Here is a 19,949-nt window from a genome sequence, read left to right as displayed (position 1 = left end):
CCTTCGCGGTTCGTTGCCTTCGAGAAGGACGGCATATCCGTAGTTGGGTAGAAGTCAGCAGTAAAAGCAGGGAAAACGAACAGAGAGTTTCACAACAAACCCCCGTCACAGGAAAGTAAACAAAAAATAAGGAAAACTGTGGAGCCCCGGAGAAACTTCTCTAGATTTCCAGACCAGGCGAAACTTCCGTAAACAAGAAACCCAACATAAAGGCAATCCAAGTGAAAGCAAAGAGAGCCAGCGATACGAAATGAAACTCAAAATCAACCCCGAAAAATGCGCCCGAGGGGGGAATGTTTTATGCCAGAGGGATGGGAAGAGTGACTGCAACTGTCTAGACTGGATGTACATTTATCATGCACATACACCAAGGCCTAATGCCTTTCCCAGTGCTCCCTAGAAAGTTCTACCTAGCTCCACATAGATTCACATTTTCGTTGTGAACAATATTAATTTGTCTAACTTGCAGGTTCATTGGCCAAAATAGTCCTCTAACTCTAAATACGTATTCCAATCTCTATTTAGGAAAAAATTAATGGTGTCCATTATAGGTATATAATCGCGGAAAGTATAATTAAAAAAAAACATTTACTTGTAGCTCAAACATTCTGTGTAAATTAGGTTCTTAAAATTATCCCACAATTTTCGAGGAATGCTGAACTATTTAAACTGTTTAGTAACCGCCTAATCTGAATACCTTTACCAAATATGGTAAATAGCAATCTATACTGGTACATTTTCCCAACAAAGGAAACACTTTGGAACAACGAAAACTAAACGTAAAACTCATTAAACGGAGATAAGCCGACTTACCTTTGCTTCTTTGTTGTTATATTTTGTTGTAGAATTTCCTATATAATCCAGTTCGCTTTCTGGTTTCCTGATTTCTTGTTGTTGTTCTGTTGCCGTGTTGCTTTCTCGCTCTTGCTTGCTACGCAGCCTATATAATAAATTGCGTGGGATGGTTGCCGTTGTTTTGGTTGTTGTTGTTGCAGTAACAAGTTGAAACTAATTTGTGTAGCATACTTTCAAGTGCTGTCAGATAATTGCGTCGCGCGCACAAAAGGCTGCCATAAGAAGAGAGAACAAAATGGTTATTAGGAAGGATAATTAAATGCAAGGTTACTTGTGAGTTCTTTTTTGATTTATTTTATGCATTACAGTGACGTCGTGTGCGGCAAGGACACTGCAAACTAAAGTAATGTTAAAAACTCCGCTAGTTATGTACAAATTGCGTGACGTGAATGCTACGCGGCTCCCTGCAAAACTAACTCTGCGCATAATGCAGCGACCCGGGTAAAGCTCAGGTCCCCTCAAAAGCAGCGACGCCGGCAGTGGCTGCGGCAGCGAAGCGGCAGAGAGCGGCAAACGTCCTGGGGATTTTCCAGCTCTCAAAAACAACAACTACTCCGCAAGAAACTGCAGCAATGCAATGCAATACAGCACTCCACAAGCCCAGAATTTGTTGGCTGCCTTTTAACCGAGCAACTTCCAGAAAGACAGGGAAACAAACTGGCCAAAAACCCGGGAAAAATCAATACATCCTATTTACATTTACTAAGAGAGTCCCAAAAAGAGCGCTTTTTTTGCCGAACTGTTGAATGCCGGCCGCAAAAGCAACAATACAACTGCACACATCACTACCCCCTCTTGATATGTTTTAGCAACCCCTAAAACAATATGGCGGCGAGTCACCCACATCAAAATAAATAAAAAGAGGAAACTTCCCCCCAGAAAGAGCAACAATTTTCCACGGCAAAAAACATTTTTTTTGCGCGCGCTACAGGTTGCGCGAGAGAACTAAAGAGAGCATGGAGAGAGCAGCAGAGAAAAAGAAAAGCACCAAGAGAAAGGCGCAGCAAAAGCAGGAAGCGATAAACGAGAATATACACAACAAAAAAGAAACACTCTGTATTGAAGATAAATGATTATTCTTTAACTTTAACATTATGCACTATTTTTTAATTTTGTGGCATACATATGTTTTGTGAAGATTTTTTTTTCAATACAAAAATTTATATATAATTTTTCATAAAAAATAACAAGATTCGTTTCAGTGTTCGTTCGTTCTGCGCATGTTTTTTTCCAATTTGGGCAACGACCGCATCCAAAAGCAATAACAACAAAACGTTCTCTCGCACTCTCCTTCTCCCCTTCCTTTGACTCTGCATTTCTCTGTTCTATGTTGCTGCAGAACTTTCGAGAGGAGACAACTATGCTAGAAATGACGTTGCAGCAGCATCATCGCATTCACATCTCATCAACATAACTGCATAGCGAAAATTTCTGTATACAGGCAAATGCGGCAGCGGAAAGAGATGACAGACGTAAGAGGGCGGAGAGCGGAAGAGATGAGAGGAAAATAGCCAGACGACAGGCACATAAATTCGCACACACACACGTTCAAAAAATATTACAGATTTACACGTGTAAAATATCGGCATTTAAATGTTGCTTTCTGCAACATTATGAACTGTTGCGAATTGCAGAAAATGAGGGCAACAAAAAACAAGCGGTGATCTTCAAAAGGTATCGATTACTCACTCACACTTGAAACCCACACACACACATGCGTAGGAAAAAAAAATCCTGACTCATAAATTTACCACCGGTAATTTGACGAAATTAGTTAATAAATACAAGAATAGCAACAAAACGTCACCGTTCAAAGTGGAAACAAAACATAAACCTGCGCGTTTTTTTCTAAACCTCCGAAATACCCTTATTTTACCCTTAACTTTATACTGAATTTATTCCATTATATTAACATTTTACTCTATTTCTGAATCCATTAGTTAATGTTAGTTAATAACAATTAAAATACATAATCTTTATAACAAGCTTACTATATTTAGGTAGGCGTCTAGTGTACTTGCTGTATTTGGATCTTGCATAAGAACCCAGATAATACTTGAAGTAGAAGCATGACAAAAGTGCAATACTCTCAGTTAGAGTATTAAAAACAATAATTTCACTTTTCTTGGCGGGAAGAGCGAGGGGAATTGATAATGAACGAGTTGTCTATCGATTAGATTAGCAAATTTGGGTGATAGTTGACGAAGAACAGACGGAAGAGTGGTAGAAGGGTTCGGACCACATCAAACTGACAGTTGGGATTGTATATCATGACAAGATTAATATCATTTGGGGCCACGGGCTCATCAGAAGAATGGAATGAAATCGCCTCCAATTTTCCACAATAGGGAGTGGAGCTCAATAATGTCTGTGCCATATGTTTTACTTAGTAGTATTTTTTTTTTGGAGGGGAGGGAGGGTAGAAGGGGTGTACGAACGAATTCCAGACCGCTTGTAATTGTTTAAAAATAGAGCGGGCTAATAATCAGAAATGCGAGTGCACTGCACTGAGGGCGTGCCCGAACCCCCCCTCTCCGCCCTCCACCCACCATAATTAAGCACGAGAAAAGAAGAAGAATCAAGGAACGGCGGAAGAACGAATAAGAATACAAGAAAGGGAGCAAAGCGAAGCGGAGCAAAAGAACCAACGTGATTGCCCCATGTGAGAAGTGGAACAAACTGCGCACAGGCATTACTAATGCAAAACAATTTGTACAAGATTATAAATTTCATGGCTCAGAAGAACTGGAAAGAAAACAAAGCGAGGCATTGCGATGTGCTGCTGATGACGATGATTATGGAAAAAATAATGATCGGGAACAAGAGCGCGCAGCACCAAGTTCAAGCCAAATCAAGATGGTATGTGGGAGAAATTAGGGGTGCTGCCTGTACGTAAAACAACAGTGGAACCTTCCTAGCGTACACTTAAAACTAGTCATCGTACTGTTCTATACTTTTCTTTTTCCTTTATTTTGTAAAAAGATTTGTATGCGGAATTTAGTCGATTTATTTAGCTTTCACTGTAATTCCGCAAAAATATTTATGGAACCAGCAAAAACAACTACAAAGAGATGGGGTAAGAGAAGGCAGGGCGTACGTTCTGGTTGTGCAGCACAATAAACAAGGCTGTGTTCAACTTCCATGCATTCCCCTGCGGAATGTTTTTGGGGTTGCAAATGCAGCAGAGTTCAATGGTACCAAAAGCAGTAATAGCGGCGGCAAAAACAAAGGCAATTACCATGACACACACACCAACTGACAACAGTGGTGGGCCCAATATTGGGCGGTGCTCATGCAAAATATGTACATGTTCTAATAAAAAAGGAACAGAGTTACTTTTGTTTCTGATTGATCTCTATGATTTTGCATGTTTAATATCAAAAACTAATGTGAGCGAAACTCGTTTTCGTTTTAGTCACAATATTCTGCCCGCAACTTTATGCCGAGGATACAGAGGTACTCAAATGCAGCAAAAAGTAAAAGAGAAGCCCAGCACAAAGAGCAAGCCATAAAACGGAACAAAGAAACTACCTTTACCTGCTCGACAGGCACACAAATTCAGACATACACACTCTTCTAAAAATGCCGTCGCTTGGCAGATAAAATATCCGTCCCGATCCCAATTCCAATCTTCATCCCACAGAAACCATTCCATTCCTTCCAATCGCATCCTCGATTTCATCGCAAAAGCACCGCCAACATCACGACCGCAGCTGCCTTGGTTTGATGCAAATTACGCTACAGTAAATACTGGCAAAGAGCAACAGTTATGTTCTAAAAAGAAATGACAAATATTTTCATATTTTCTTCAGCTTACTAAGTAGTTATTGTTAATCATTGTGAACGAAAAGTCGGTTAACTAACATTGAACAGAACAAAGTATTTCAAAAAGTCTTTAATCCGATTAATACCATTGGTTTCTAATTCTAAGAGCTCTGGAACAGAATTTACGTTTTTGTCTTCTTTTATAAATTCTTCATACTCCTTATACCTCAGCGTATATAAACTTGCAAAACTTGTATTATTAAACGAATGTAATTTCATATCTTAAATCTTTATAATGTTTTGTTTTGTGAGCTAGGTAAGACAAGCTAACTCAAGACAAGTAAGAGAAATGGATAGTGCCTATTCCGAAACTATTTTACCGAAATTCCTAGTGAATTTCGTAGAATTCTGCGACGATTGTTTCTCCGGTTTTTTTTTTGTTCTGGGTTTTGTTAAATTTTTTTTTCAGCGATGCGTCAGCAGCGAAGCGACCCCCAAAGCAGCAGCTGCTGGTGAATGAAATTGACTTGACGCATTTTATTGAAGACAATGGGCGAAAAACGAATAACAAAATCTGCACAAGAGAGTTTTATTGTTGTCGCACAGTGCAGAACAGAAAAGGGGAGGGGATGGGAATGAAGGAAGAGGTAACGCAGAAGAAGAACAGCAGCATCCAATTTAGCAGAGGGTCCCGAGAGTCCAGACGATACTCTCCTCTCCCTCTTTTACACTCGCTCTTCTTCACGGGTCGTTCTCCCACGACCGTCTCCTTCTCTTTCCCACTCGCATCAAAGGCCCCGCAGGTCAACGGCGTCGTCATTGCAGTTCTTGTTCTTTTTTTCGTTTCTGTTGTATGTTCTTGTTTTTTGTATTCTGCACAACATTTTTCTTTCTTACTGCGCTTTGTAGTGTCTGTGGTTCGTTAGCTGCCGCTTCTTCCCCCTCTCTCCATCGCTCTGCACTGTGAGCGAGATGGCAAGTGTCTGTGTGTCCTGCACAGTGGTGGTAGAAAATATCGACGCAACCTTACACAGGTACAGTGTCGGCTGGGAATATTCCATTCTATTCCATTAAGAGTTTGGGATAAGTGAAATACCATAAGAACTTCCTATGTAGATTTGAACACTATACTTTAATATAGTTAAGAGGAAACGCACTTCTACTTCTACTACTTTATTTCAAGGTTACATGTTAAAGCAACCTGTATCTAGAAATGTGCAAAAGATCAAATAAACTAAATGTATCTAAACGCTTACGTTAAAAGCGCCAAGAATTTTCCCTCATAAAGGAAGTTTAAACGCAGATGCACATGCCATCGTCTAGTGCTGCAACATCATCTAATCAATTGGAACGTGTTCTCTGTACGCCTCGTTTTCGTGTTAACTTTCGATAAATATTTGCTATCTACTTTAACATTTTCAATTAGAGATGTACCAACTTCGGGTTGCCTGCGTTATCTATTACGTGGTGGTAAGCAACGCTCTCTGATAATGAAAACTCACACATGAACCAAAAAAGAGAAGGGAAGAGACGAGAGAAGAACGACCCCGACCGAGTTCTAGAAAATCTCAGAAAGTAACAAAACAGCACAGGAAATGCATTTTACACAAGACATTCGGGTTGCGATGGCGAATCAATTGGAGATGGCCCAAATCGTTGTTGATAAAAGGATCGTTGTTAACGTATCTGAATTGCAAATCAAAAAATCTTTAAAGCAGCTTAAAGCCTACAGTGATCACTGGGCCAATAAAAATGACTACGAATTTTTTAGGACTTTAGTTACAAACACCTCAGGCTAAGATCCAGATTTCTTTCGACTGCTCAAAACAATACAACCATAAAATTATAGTTGTTCAACCCTTCTGTGAATTTAGGGTACAGTTGTACCTATTTTTAAACAGTTAACTCTCGAGTTGTGAGACAGGTTGCCCGAGCTAGTGTGTACGTTGAAAAACTAGAGCTATTCATGATTCACTTTTTCATTTCGGTTGCTAGGAGCCTGTTTATGCTTCTTTTAATCAAATATCAGGCTCTTTCTAATTCCCGCTTCCGAGTAAAAAAAATGCACAATCAGTTCGACAACAAATATAAAGCCCGGCGACAGCTTTTTTAATCAGTAAGCGTAGTTTTTAGCTCTGCTGGCGACGCAAATCGAGCGTGAAACAAGACACATGGAATAAATAGCATTCGATATGTTATGTTTCTTTCCGTTCTGCTCGTATCCATGTTTGTACGCCAACCAAACACCAAATACTGGACCCAGACACAGCAGAGATAGGAACAAATTTGAAACACGTTTTTAGATTTTGGTTTCGGTTTTGTTATCTTCTCTTATGTTTTTGCTTTCGGCGTAAATAAAACAGGCACTCACTCACTCGAACCGGCAGTTCGTATATTAATGAGAAGCCCCAAGCGTGGTTTGCACGCCGATCAGTCTACAGTGATTAAGTTTTAAGAACATTGCCGTAATAATTTTTGTTTAAAATACACACAGAAACAAGAAAACAAACTCGTGTTTTATTCTTCCGCATCGCGGCGGCAGCAACAACAAATGCAATAACAACACCGATATCCACAACAATAACCATGGACACAGTCGCCGCCGCGAATTTAATGTTGGAAAATTGTTTGAACAGTTGGGTCGCGATAAATAGGCTCGACTTTCGGACTTTTTGGCCAGGGGAAGGTCGTCGCGCACTCGAGTTGAAGGAAGTGCGCACCCCTCTGGGTTGCAGAGGTTGTTAAACCATTTCATCATTATCAGATTCTGGTTTGCTTTTAAAAGTACAGTGGTTATGGACCAGGGGAAAATACTGAATGGTATTCCGGATATGGAAAGTAAGAAAACAATTATTATACTACACAAACTGAAATAGTATCTTAGAATTTTTACATTTCACACTTTTATTTTATTTGTGATTTTCTCTAGCAATAACTTTACACTTTACAGCAAAATGCTGGCCGTGACTGTGGAGAGCATACAGTGGCGCAGAGCGAAATAAGAAATGAGATAATAATAACAAAAGCGTAGAAACGTAGAAAACTTAATGCAAACAACAATGCGCGCGGATGTCGAAAAGAACAAACACACACATGCTCATAAACAGACGGCAAAGGAAGCGAAGACCGAGAGGGGAAATAGGCAAGAATAAAATGTTTTGTTGCATTGCAACAAGCAGCAGCAATGCAAGTGATGCGCCGCCAGAAAGAGATAGAAGCGCAGCAGGAAAAAGGCAGCACCAACACACTGACACTCACTCACACAGGAATGATGTCACGTACGCGATTCTAAACAAGTTGATGAACTCTACGGCATCGGTGGAAGAAGAAGAATGCGCAGCAAAACTATTTGTTTCTGGCGTTTGTTCCTTTATATATTAAGTTAACATTTATTTGCTGCTTATATATCTTGTAGCATACGTACATAAGCTAGGTATGTGTATTTTTCTGTTGCACTTAGATTTAGTTAATATTCCACTAGTATTAATACTTTATATTGCTTCTTTTCGCACAGTTAACACGCACACACACACACACGCAGCAGCAGTTGTAGTGTATTCTCTCTGAACGCGACGGGAAGTAATCGCGAACGAGCGCCAACTGTTGTTTATCCGGCGAGTGTTAAGAACTGAATGAGAATGAACCAGCATGGCGAAGAAGAATTTTACAAGACGCGGAACGAGGAACGGAAACGAACGGGAACGGAACGAACCAACCAAGCCGACAAAAGCGGGCAGCCAAAAAACTCACTCAACCAGTTATCGCCAGCGGGAGAGCAAGAGAGACAAAGAACCAGCGAACGGGACCGAAAGAGAGCGGGAAATCTAGTTTCTGCAGAACGCCAAAGGGAATGGTTTGGCAATTGGAACGCGTATTTGTATGTATGTGCATCCCTACATACATACATGCGACGATGAGACTGACCTCTGACAACCTCCTACACTCGCACACGTACATATGTATGTATCGTATGTACATATGTACTTGAACAGAACATAAATTGCGCGAGGGAGCAGTGCACTCCAAGTATTCCGGGCTCTGTATGTACATATGCGAGTGGGAGTGAGCTGCACTTACAAAGAGAGCGCCAAGGGAGAGGGCGGCGATGAAGGAGAAGAAGAAGCACGAACGATGAACGAAACGCAGAAAAGGAGCCCGAAAAAGGGCTGCGGCGAGCGGAAGCGGTGGAACGCCACACTGGTCGTGGGGTAACTTGTACTATCTGCCGATTTTTTGTGGCTAAGCCCCATGCATAGAACCAGTGCATTAAGTCAAAAGATTATCATCCGCGTTTATTTTCGGGTTTGTTTCGCAATAAACGATTATTCCGATTCGCATAAACTCTGATTTCGTACAAAAGTGTCATCATTTAAATGGAACCAAAACTCGAAATAATTACAGGTCTCGGTTTTCTAAATGATGAATGGTAAGCACAGAAGCTCCCAAAATTTGTGTGTTTTTGTTGTTTTGTGTGTGTTTTTGAATCAATTTTGGAATTAAAAAACAGAAAGGAAGCAAGCTTCAGCTAAACGAAGCTGATTACCCTTCTTTTATATATATTAAATAAATCAACCGGTGAATGCAAAATTTTGAGACTGTTTGATAGTTCCCCAAATTTTAGCATTGTATGAGCAAAATCCATAAAGTTAAATTTATTGTCACACCAACTAATATTTTTGCTACAGAGAACGAAAGAACCAATGTTCAAAACCAGAAATTGTTGGCTATGTGGTAAATAGATGTCTAAACATGTGTATAAGCAAGTTCAGCTTTTTATGGTCATTACCAACTTGGCTAGTTTACAACTGGTGACTTCTCTTACTATATAGCGCTGATGCAATAGGAGCATGTGCAAGAGAGATGGAGAATGGAAAGGAAAGGGGCAGCGTGCCAGGTAAAAGTCTGCGCGCTTGCGTCATGTGCGTTTTCAGCGTATTCCGATCACAAGAAAAGAATAACGTGAAATGGCAACAGCAGGCGTCGACTTCTCTGCCGCAGCGATACGATACTATACGATACGTCCGGGGGACTTTGGAGAATAAACCAGTCTAGAAACACCGCTTGGCTCTATAATTATGCTGCTTGTTCGAGTATGTTTGTGTGTATACAGTCCATGCATACCAACACTACGAAATACACCTTTGTATAAATGTACTGGCTGCCACAAAGGGCCTTAAACTTTGTTTAAAGTCAAGGTCAGTGATTTCTTGTGCGCCAATTGCGATGCTATCGAGCGAAGCGATAGAGGCGATGAGGCTGCGTGACTCACACACTGACGCCCAGACCCTCACCCTCCAAGCCAGGGACTTAAATTTCTCTTCGATACTCGCATGTGAATACGATTCCAGAACTTTTGCATAGATTTATAGTTTTATTACGATACACATTTCATAGTTATTTTAATAAGTATAGTTTTAAAAGTATCATTAAAATCCTACTTTTGTCGTCTAGGGAACTTAAAATAGTCGATACCAGTATAACGTATAACGTTTAACCTTCTCTCCCTTTTTATGTTCACTCTTGTTTAGCCCGCCACAATTCCACGAAGCACTGGTTTCAGTTCAAGTGGTTTTCTGAGATGGGAAGATAATACTGCTGCTGCAGGGAAACAAGTGGAATAGTGGGATATGGGCACGAGATCGATATCTCCATGTATATCTGTAGGCATCTCTGTCGCGCCGCCAGAGCCACGACTTTTGTCCTTGCCGGCGGTTCATGAACCTTCGACTTCACTCCTCTGACGAACGACGTGCTTAAAGTAGCAAAAAGATACGGCCGCAAAAAATCCAACAAATACAAAAGAGTACAAAAAAATGCCAGCCGCCAATGGCAAAGAAAAAACAATTACGCCAAGCGTTGAAATGTATTTTTGCTACGAGCAGAAATACAGTCAAACCTCGCAAATGGTATTCATCTGCCACAAGGCACATTTACCAACGAACAAGCGCAAAGAGCCATTTTAGAGTTTTGTTTAACAATAATATGCGCACATGTAAGTCATTAAAACGTTGAACTTGCAGTAAAATTTATGCGCAAACTAAAATATTTGGGTTTCCATAATTTAATGACAATTGGAAAAATTTGCTGTGGGCATCTAAAATGAACCTTGGCACAAAATAAAAACTAAATAAATTGCCAACTCATAATATTTTTAGGTTTGTCAAGACTTCTTACTGAATATAACAATTTAACGCCCGGCCAACTTCATATTAAAATAAAATGGAAAATAGTATGTTCACTAGACTTTTAAAACCGCGAATACTTTAAGTTTGTTGTTAAAATTAGCACTTAACACAGTTATATTCTTATTTTATTAAACACAATGTTTTAATAAAGCGTTTTTATTTTTCAAAAAAGCCATTATTGAAGAATAGTTTACATTTAAAGATCTTTTCGCAGACACTTAATAAATACAATATTTTGATTTAAATGAAAAGGTGTTAACATCTGAATTAGAAAAAGCGGAATAAATTTGGAGTGGTACTTTTCTCCCGACGGATGGAGGATTTACGTGTGACCCCGTCACCGGAACGTTCATTAGCCGACCGACCTCAGCCTCAACTGTTTTATTGCCGTATTGACAGACAATTCAATCCAGCGCGTTTCAATAACTCGGCCGTGCTAATCTTTTCCAGGGGTGAGAGTGAGAGGGCTGCTTGGGGGAGGGGGAGGGGAATGGCGGTCGAGCGATCCCTTTTAGCAGCTGTCACACACAACCAACAACAGCAGCTACAACAACTTCTGCCGCCAGATGTTTCCCTTGATCGAAGGGGAAAGCCCAGCCCATAAAGCAACCATATAAAATACAGCGATCACATATTTGTTATGGCTCTTTCAATAATTTTTGGGAAAGACGTTGAGCTGGAACAAAATGTGACACTTGAAACCGGAAATTAGCAGCAGCAGGCGATGCAGCTGTCGCTCCCTCTCTTTCCCTCGATCTCTCTCTGTCTCTCTCATTCGTTTCGATGCCAGGTGAAGCCGAAGCCATGTTCAAGAGCTCTGCACATACATAGATCCCAATGATTCGATCGAGCCTCTCTTACAGCAGGAAGTGGTGGAAATTCTGAAAGTGTTGCATGTTCTTCTCTCATCTATAGGCTCATTTGTCAGTTCTCTTGTCACTAATGGATGGATTTATACACAGTATTACAGCCAGTTAGTTACACCGTTTGGTTCCGGAACACGGGCTCAGTATGCATGGTCTAATGGAAGCCCCCTTGAGCGAGGAAGAAAACTAAGCTTTCTTGAGGTTGCTTCTATCATCCAACATAAATAAACATATTACGGATAGTTTACATGAGATTTTTACAAACAAGAGAGAATCTTCCCGACTATCAGATACCCGTTACTCAGGTAGTGGATGTGCGAAAGAGAAATTTTAAGACTGACTTTTTTGCGGTTTCTGGGCGTTGCGTCTACATCTCTGAAGTCTGCATGCTGAATCCCAACATTCTAGCTTTTATATGTAGTTCCTGAGATTAAGGCGTTTAACGAGTAACGGGTATAAAAAGATCTATTATACTATTTACAACTTTATTAAGGACCGGCAATATTTTTAGTGATGGTTCAGAAATAGTTAAACAGACTGCCATATCTGCCAAAGCAAGAATCTGACAGAGTTACCGAATACCAAGAAAATAATAGAGTTTTTTTCTTTGCTATTCAAATTTTGGGAGGTAAAGAGTACGTAACTTAAGCCACTTTGCCCGCATTTTGTTGGGGATCTGTTTTTGGGACACTTTTCAGGGTTCGAGGGCGATGGATGGTTCTTGGTTTTCAACGCCCACCATATCCCCTTACATTAAAGCTAATGAGGGCACTTCATTGAAATCTTTTTTGTCGTCTTTCTTTCTTATTCGGTGTCTTCCCGCTGTGAATATGCTTTTTTATTTATTGTTTTTTGCACTGACCTCATAATTTGCTTTAAACTAATAAGCGAAAACGACGCCCCCTCAGAAATTTCAATCAGCTTGTTGAAATCCAAACTTTAGATTGGGCTTTTTTCGTACTGCTCCCCTTTTTCTTCATATTTTTGCTTATATTTCGTGATTCCCGGAAAGTTCACGGTTTGGTCAAAGTGTTGCGAAAACATATTGTTGCGAAGGGGCGATATACTTTAAACTAGAAACGAGTGGCGAAACTGGAACCGAAAAAGAGATGGTTTCTTAAATACAGAGACAGTCTCAAAATGACATTAGTTTGAACATACTAAATAAAGCGTTAACAGCAGACATGGAAAAACAGCAACGGCAAAAGTCAACGAACGGCTAAAAAATTCACGAACTTGAAAAAGTGTGTAGCTAACGCTGACGTCGACGCTGGCAGAACGGCGATGTCAATAAACCAACTAACCGGCGACCTGCGGACCATGAATAGACAAAAAAAAAAAATTAATAAAAAAAACATTAACGCGCAAACTTGTTGCGCTCTGCGACCAAAAAAAAACAGTAATACAACAAAAATGAAAATAGAATCAGTGATTCCATCAACCAAATCTCTTGATAAATGTCCTGTATCACTTATGCAACAAACCCCAAGCGGAAGTTGAATCCTCAAGTCAGAGAGGTATTATCAAGTGTTCCGACAGAGAAATATCCTGCTGTTTTTATTATTATGATATGATAGATATTTTGGTATGTGGATAGAAAATAAACGAATATAGGTAACATTTGCCCCTACTTTTAAATTTAGATATAGACACTCTATAAGATAACAATACTATTTTTATTGTATCCTTTTACGTACCTTGGCACGAATACAATATACCCCCTAAAATTTACGAGGACCGGGTATAAGAAGATAAATAATAACACCATTAGCACATGTTTCGCATTCGGTGTGTGTGGGGTCCAATAACGTGCACCTTCTCTTTCTCTCTACGCGACTATCTCCCTCTAAAGGGGCACCCGCATGGCATACAAATGAGAAGAAGAGGAGCTACTCCAGACATCAGACGCGTACGTGAGATATGATGAATAACCCAACGTCCGTCCCTCTTCCGACAGCCCCATCATAACCTCACTCCATTGAGCTTCTCTTCACATGCTGGCAGGTATTGGGTTTCTAGTACGAAGGACACGCGGCGGCGAGAATGAGAGAGGGATATGCTAAAGCGGTCGCAAGATAGATTTATTGTCTATGTAGATGGGAAAACAAAAACGGGAAGAATGCAACCTTGAATTCCCTTTCCTTAGACATCACCTTATATTTAGGCATTCAAAAGTTCTTGGGTTAATCCTCTTTTCCATAGCTTACCGTATAATCGTTCCAACGTCTGGTCAAGTTAAACAAGTTTGTCTAAAAAAACAAAAGAAATAAATAAATCATATTAGATTTGATAACCAATTAACTGCCATGTAATTTTTTTGTAATTTCCATTATCTTCTATCTTCAAATATTTTATAAGAAAAGTAGCTCTACAAAGATTTGATCTTTAAACAATACGTGTGCTGGTTATACAATAGTTAATTATATTTAAGGACCAAATTGCTTTATTTTATTGAATGACGACCAACTTATTGCACAGATAATGAAGCCATTTGCTAGAGCATAACATAAAGCCCTTAAGTACACACATTACTTCGGATCTCTTGTACTTGCTCCAAAGCCTCTTTAATTTGGTTTCCCCTGCGAAACACTTTACGTTAATTATGCACTGCGCACAAAAAAGGAGCCTGCCCGCGGGTGACGCTGGGTGGGAGTGGGAGTTGATGGGATGGTGGACGGTGGGTGGATGAGGCCGCATCTCAGAGCTTTGTCACTGCGGTTGGTTTCTCGCCAAAGGTGGGATTTCCTATGTGTGTGGGCGGTTCTCATGTAATTGATGAACGCTGTTAATTATAACCGGCTTTAACTGTCACTTTTTGGGCAATATCTCAGGCCCAGTGGTTTAATGAAAATGGGGTGTAGGGTGATGTTTGGTTGGGCGGATAATTGCTGAGGGGATGACACATTAAGGTTCACCTTTGTAACCTAAAATCGCTGATGTACTGAAATTTACTTTTAAGGGTCATTTCACGGAAGCTCGAGACAACACACCTAGTTTGTTTGATTTTCTTGACCTTAATTGAAGAAATTTAACAACCAGATTGGAAAACAATGTGTTATTAATTTTACTATTGTCCTGCTAATTTTGGCTGTTGGTTTAAGGCTGACCTTGTCATTAATATTATAAAATGAAGGAAAAACTTTTGCTTGAAGTAATTCTGTGGCTAAATAGTAACGAAAATGTACTGAAACTTCCAGATCCAGTTGAAATGTATGATGGATAGCCAATAGCGGTGTGGAATGATTGACCTGCGAGGAGGAGGAGTAGAATAATCGATGGTGCCCCAAGCTACATACAACCTTCCTTTCAGGTTTTCTTCTTCGCTCGGCTCGGTTCAATGCCGCAGCGGCTGTTCCAGTTACCAATCCGTTCCCCAAGCGCCCACGGTTCGCGATCTTCACACGCGCAAAAAAGAAGGTGGTGAGGTCAGAGGGGAGGGTGGGCGTACGGGTTGGAGGGTGGTGGCGGTAGATAGGTTAGCTAAGCGTCTGTTTCTGTTCTTTTGTTTCAAACTCGTTTATTGGCTCTACCTAGGCAAGCATTTCAACTTTCAAAAGAGCCAAAGTCAGCGACCAGGTTATAGTACCCACATCTATATACTCCACATGCATGTCTATGTGTATTGTGGGGTATATAGTATCTGTGCTTTGGACCCCGTGACTTCGGCGAAGTCTTTTGTGTCTGTGCTCTGTGGCCAAAAAAAATTCGCTTTGTTTTGCTCTCGGCGGCGAGCGCCTTCGTTATTATCATCTGCCTCTCCTTTGCCAGTTTGCTTTCGAGAATTTTTGTTCTTCTGGCGCATTCTCCCTCCTCTTGGGGCTCTTGGTTCTTGGGTTCTTTGGTTGCCTTCTGTCGCCGCAGTCGACATTAGGTTTTCTCCACGCATTTCTCCCCCCCTCGCATTTGGCATTTCACAGCCTCTGCTAATTTGGTTGTTACGTTCATTTTGGGGTCTCCGGCCGAGTGTGTGTTCTTTCACCTTTAGTGGAAACTTTTTTTCCGTTTCGGCAGAAGGTCAACGTTCATAATTGCTTGTGATACACTCTTTAAGCCAACGAACCGCGTGCTTTTCGACCAACGACTTCTTCTCGCAACGCTCCGAATTGCGATATTAGATGCGGCAAATTATAATGCCGCTTACAGTCAAAGTTGGCTAACGAGGAAAATTAAGTGCCATACAAATATTTTATAAATATATAAATTAAAATGTTATCTGCTTTAAGAAGATTAATTAAACCTTTTTTGAAATACATTTTGTTGGACCACAGTATGGTTGATAAGAAAAAAATTAAAATTATACGAATTTATGAAATTCTTTAGATTCGAATTTTCCTCGGGGATTACTCAAATATGGAAAAATATAATCAACATAAAACTTGACGTGGTGTTTGCATTAGATTCCTCTGCCTACACATCATTTTTTGCTGTTCCAACGGAAATGGCACTTTTGGGTCGATCTAGAGGTTTGCTTTGCTTTTAAGTTCCGTTTCACACATCTCCCCTTAGCCCCTAAACATGATTCGCACACCCCCAGATGTACAAATTTCTTTAATCAGATGTGGGAAGTTCTTTGAACTGAGCTCAGCATTCTCCCAGGGGCCTTTGAACGATTCCTCTGCCACTTCGAGTGGGTTACTCCCCACTAATTTCCCCAAAGAACTTTGGCGTAGACCCGGTTCTCTGCGGAGGGTTATGTACTCGGGGCAATCAGAGGGTTACGTTCGGTCAAAAGTTCCGCCAGATTACGACGCGATGGGGCCAAGCCCGGAAAACATTAGTTCGGGGTGCCCCAGTGCAGGCATCCCAGCTCAAAATTAAAACAATTAAATTATTCCATAATTATATGGATTGTCTTTAATGCTGGGTGAAGAATTAAATGGAGGGAACTCCAGCTGAGAGCCACGCCTGTACACAACAACATCATTATCATTAACCGCCTTATGGATAGCCTTTTATTAGAAGTTGTTTGTACCTAAATGAACTCGAATTGGGCGAGAAAAGGGGGAAGAGAAATGAGCCTTCAATTGAAGACCAAACATTTATGTATTAGCACCAAGAATATTTTCAAATTTCTTTCAAGTTGAAGTGCATAAAAGTACTTAGTGAAGCAAAAGTTAAATACTTACTGGTAAGAAATCACAGAGACTAGCTATTAAATGTAAACAATAGTGCTGAACACGGAAATGTATTTTGTAACTGTGTATGCTTAAGCGTTTTTGTAATACTTTAACATAAACATATTTTCCCGAGTGTAACCTACAAGCCAAACAAGAACAACAACGACAAAGGCCAATCATCACGCAATATCAACAACACAAAGGGTCTGAAGAATCGGAGGAGGACGTCGCCATCAGTTGAAGAATTGAAATCGGTGAAGAATCAGAATCGGAAAAGAACGTCGACAGCAGCGTTGGCGTACGAGCATTGACCTTCACTGGTGAAGAAGAAGAAGAAAAGCGGTAGAACCCACTGACGGCAGAAACAACAATTTGAAGCTTGTTCTCTTACTCGCTGCTTAGTGTTGTCGTTGTTGTTATTATTGTTGCTTTGGCCAATGGCCATCAATCAGTCAGTCAGTCAGTTGTTCACTCTCTCACTCACCCAAGTGCAGTTTCCTTTAAGCCCGGCCTGTTCCCGTCTCGTTTCCCCTGCTCCCAACTGCATCTATTGCTTAGTCACCGCAGACAACGGTAAATTTGCTTACGTTTTTCTGGTTTATTAAACACAATATTATTTAACACTGACATTTTACAACCACGGAACACAAACGCCAAATGCAAAACCAGTTACACTCAAAAAAAGGTTGCTCTACTCGGTCCAATTGAGTTTTAAATTATAAATACAAAAGAGACAAGGTATTTTTGCTTTGAAGAATAGTTATTTATTTATCAACTAAATATAAATAATAAAAGGTATATTCTTTGATTCGAGTGGGGCATATACGACCACCAAATACTCCATTAAATATGTAGACCCACCCCCACTTCGGTTTCCCAGCTAATCAGTGTAAGAATTGACTAAGTTGTTCAAATTCGGGAAACTTTTTTTCTAAGTGCCCACTGGCGTCGCTCTTGACGCCAACTGCTCTGCCAGCGCCGAGTGAACTCTGGGGGCGGGCTCGGGAGGCGGGCGGGTACATTCACTTCTCGTTTTGAGCTGAATCACCATAAACCAAGAGCCACGAGTTGCTGGCCAGCGAAAGAATAAATAATAAGTGTCTTTGGGGCGCGACAGAGCAAGCGAGCGAGCGAGAGAGACAGATGGCAGCACCAGAATATCTAATAAGAAATGAGCAAAACCGAGTTTGAGAAACGTGTTTTTTGTTTTTCGTCGTTATTCCTTATGTTTTGTATTATTTGTATTCCTTCTCGTATGCTGTTTCACTTATTTCTTTTCTTTCGTTAGATTTCAGACGGAGGCTCGGAGGGGGAAAACCTGGAGGAGGAGGGGAGGTTGGCTAAACGGAACGAAACGGTCAACTGAAGCTCTAAGCTCGGCACAAAAAAGTACATTGTGAAATCATTTCTATTTCTAAACAACAACAAGCGGAAGCAACTACAAATTGAACCACAAAAGAATTTGATAGGTGGTGACTACTGTGGTCAATCGAGAATACTCTGTTGGCGAAATCCGGATTCGCACTACTCTATCGACAGAGTACATGAGTCATGCTGTCAGCAAGTCCATTTGATGACTGATTATACATCAAAATAGTTTTGAAATGGAAAAGATACATTTATGAAATATGAAGAAGAACATTAGATTGTTCACTGTACACTGTTTATGGGCAAATGGGCTCTTCTTGCCCCGCCTCCAAAGGCATTTATATTGTTTTATCAGCAATTTCAGTTTCAGCTGAACCACACTTTGAATATTTCCACACACAGTGTTTCAGTGTGGATTCGAGACGTTGGTCTGAGAATGCCCGAGCTGTTCTTCTTGCCCACTGTGTTTCTTCTGGCCCGCTGTTGTTATTGTTGTTAGATTAATTTGCTTTAACAGCTGTCTTGTCGTCTGGTCCGCGAACATACAAATATACTCGTAAACCGAAAGCCAAACAAAGTCAGACAGTTCCGAAGACTCCGACAGCAAGCAGCGTGTGAACTTTTTGTGTGTGAGCGGGAAGAAAGGAGGGAATGCTTCCAAGTGCAAGAAGACTGGAGAACTCAAGGCTGTGAAGAATTGAAGTTGGGGGATGCCAAGAACGACACAGCGCTGAAGGAATCCAAAATACGGGCACAGTAAAAACAGGCTAAGTTATTGGATACTTGATTTCCCTAGACACATTTTAGTATGCATTGTTAAAAACTAATACTAATAATAATATGTACACATTATCTAAGCTTCAACTTAAATCGTTTTATCTGAAGTGTACTGTATTCCCTTAGTTCGAAACAGCAAAAGAACAAACAAAAGCATATTAAACAAAGAAACACATGCTGCTGCTTATATTCCAAGAAAATCACACAAATGGAGCTTGAAGGAGACGAAATTCTACTTAAAAGATTTCAGCTGAGATAATGCCCCTCACCTTAACCCGCCTCTAAAAACTAGATCCCCATAGACCTATTACGATAATGGCATCTAACTTAATAACAAAGGCCAACCTGTTCATGCAAAACGGAAACGTATCTTCGTAACCCATCCCAAAAGCCATTTCGCAACAAAAGTTTTGACAAAATTCCCACGAACCCAGGTTTCCGGACACCCCTCGCTATGCCGTTTACAACCCTCTTTACAAGACCCATAAAGATTCATTTACAAGACGGTTTTCTTGGGACAATTCCACCATTTGCATGCGTTAAATTTTCGCATATTCATGAGGACATAGGGACACAGAACGCGGGACAGTGGGAATTCGAGACTGAAGTTGAGCGAACCTGAAAGTCGAGAGAAAACTACCCCTGACGGTTAACAAAAGTAAATGACCTTTAATAATGTTGCTCAGCAAATTTCACGGACAGCATGAAAAGCGGAAAACAAAGACAGACCCCGGCCACAGCAACTGAGGAACCGGTCGTCCTCTCAAATCATTCAACTAAATCCCATCAATCTGTACTGCAGAACCACACCCAAAATAACCTCGCGGGGGCGGAGGCAATAAAATCATTTTATATCCATACCCCCAAAGGTAAAAAACACTAAAACAAAAGCTTGCGAGCAGCGCTCTCGACAGAGAGCGCAATTAAAGGTGCTTCTTGACTTTACGCCGCCATAAACTTGTGACCGAAGATCCAGCAGCGAACTCAAGAAAAAGGGGAAGTAATTGGGGTCTCAA

At 40.6% G+C, this 19,949-nt stretch overlaps 1 protein-coding gene and 1 long non-coding RNA gene across 4 annotated transcripts in view; one reads left to right on the top strand and one right to left on the bottom strand.

Moving 5' to 3' along the window:
- The window catches only part of LOC6529682 (brain tumor protein), a 32,430-nt gene that overhangs the window by 6,888 nt on the left and 5,593 nt on the right, over nucleotides 1–19,949 (bottom strand). The window contains exons 2-3 of one of the 3 annotated variants that reach the window (XM_039372270.1): nucleotides 13,879–13,920; nucleotides 814–1,067 (exon numbers count right to left, since the gene is read on the bottom strand). The gene's annotated coding sequence lies outside the window, so the exon portion shown is untranslated. Of the gene's footprint in view, nucleotides 1–813; nucleotides 1,068–1,161; nucleotides 1,264–8,044; nucleotides 8,263–13,878; nucleotides 13,921–19,949 lie in introns of those variants that run through there. The other 2 variants (XM_002090639.4, XM_039372271.1) reach the window with 2 other exon arrangements.
- Nucleotides 2,865–4,907, top strand: LOC120321032. The gene is made up of 2 exons (XR_005560589.2): nucleotides 2,865–3,714; nucleotides 4,271–4,907. It is a non-coding gene; the product is annotated as an uncharacterized LOC120321032 (long non-coding RNA).

Source organism: Drosophila yakuba, chromosome 2R (assembly GCF_016746365.2).
Source record: "Drosophila yakuba strain Tai18E2 chromosome 2R, Prin_Dyak_Tai18E2_2.1, whole genome shotgun sequence".
NCBI classification, from domain to species: Eukaryota; Metazoa; Arthropoda; class Insecta; order Diptera; family Drosophilidae; genus Drosophila; species Drosophila yakuba.
Note: the sequence above shows the minus strand (reverse complement) of the source record. Positions and strands in the feature narration are given on the sequence as shown.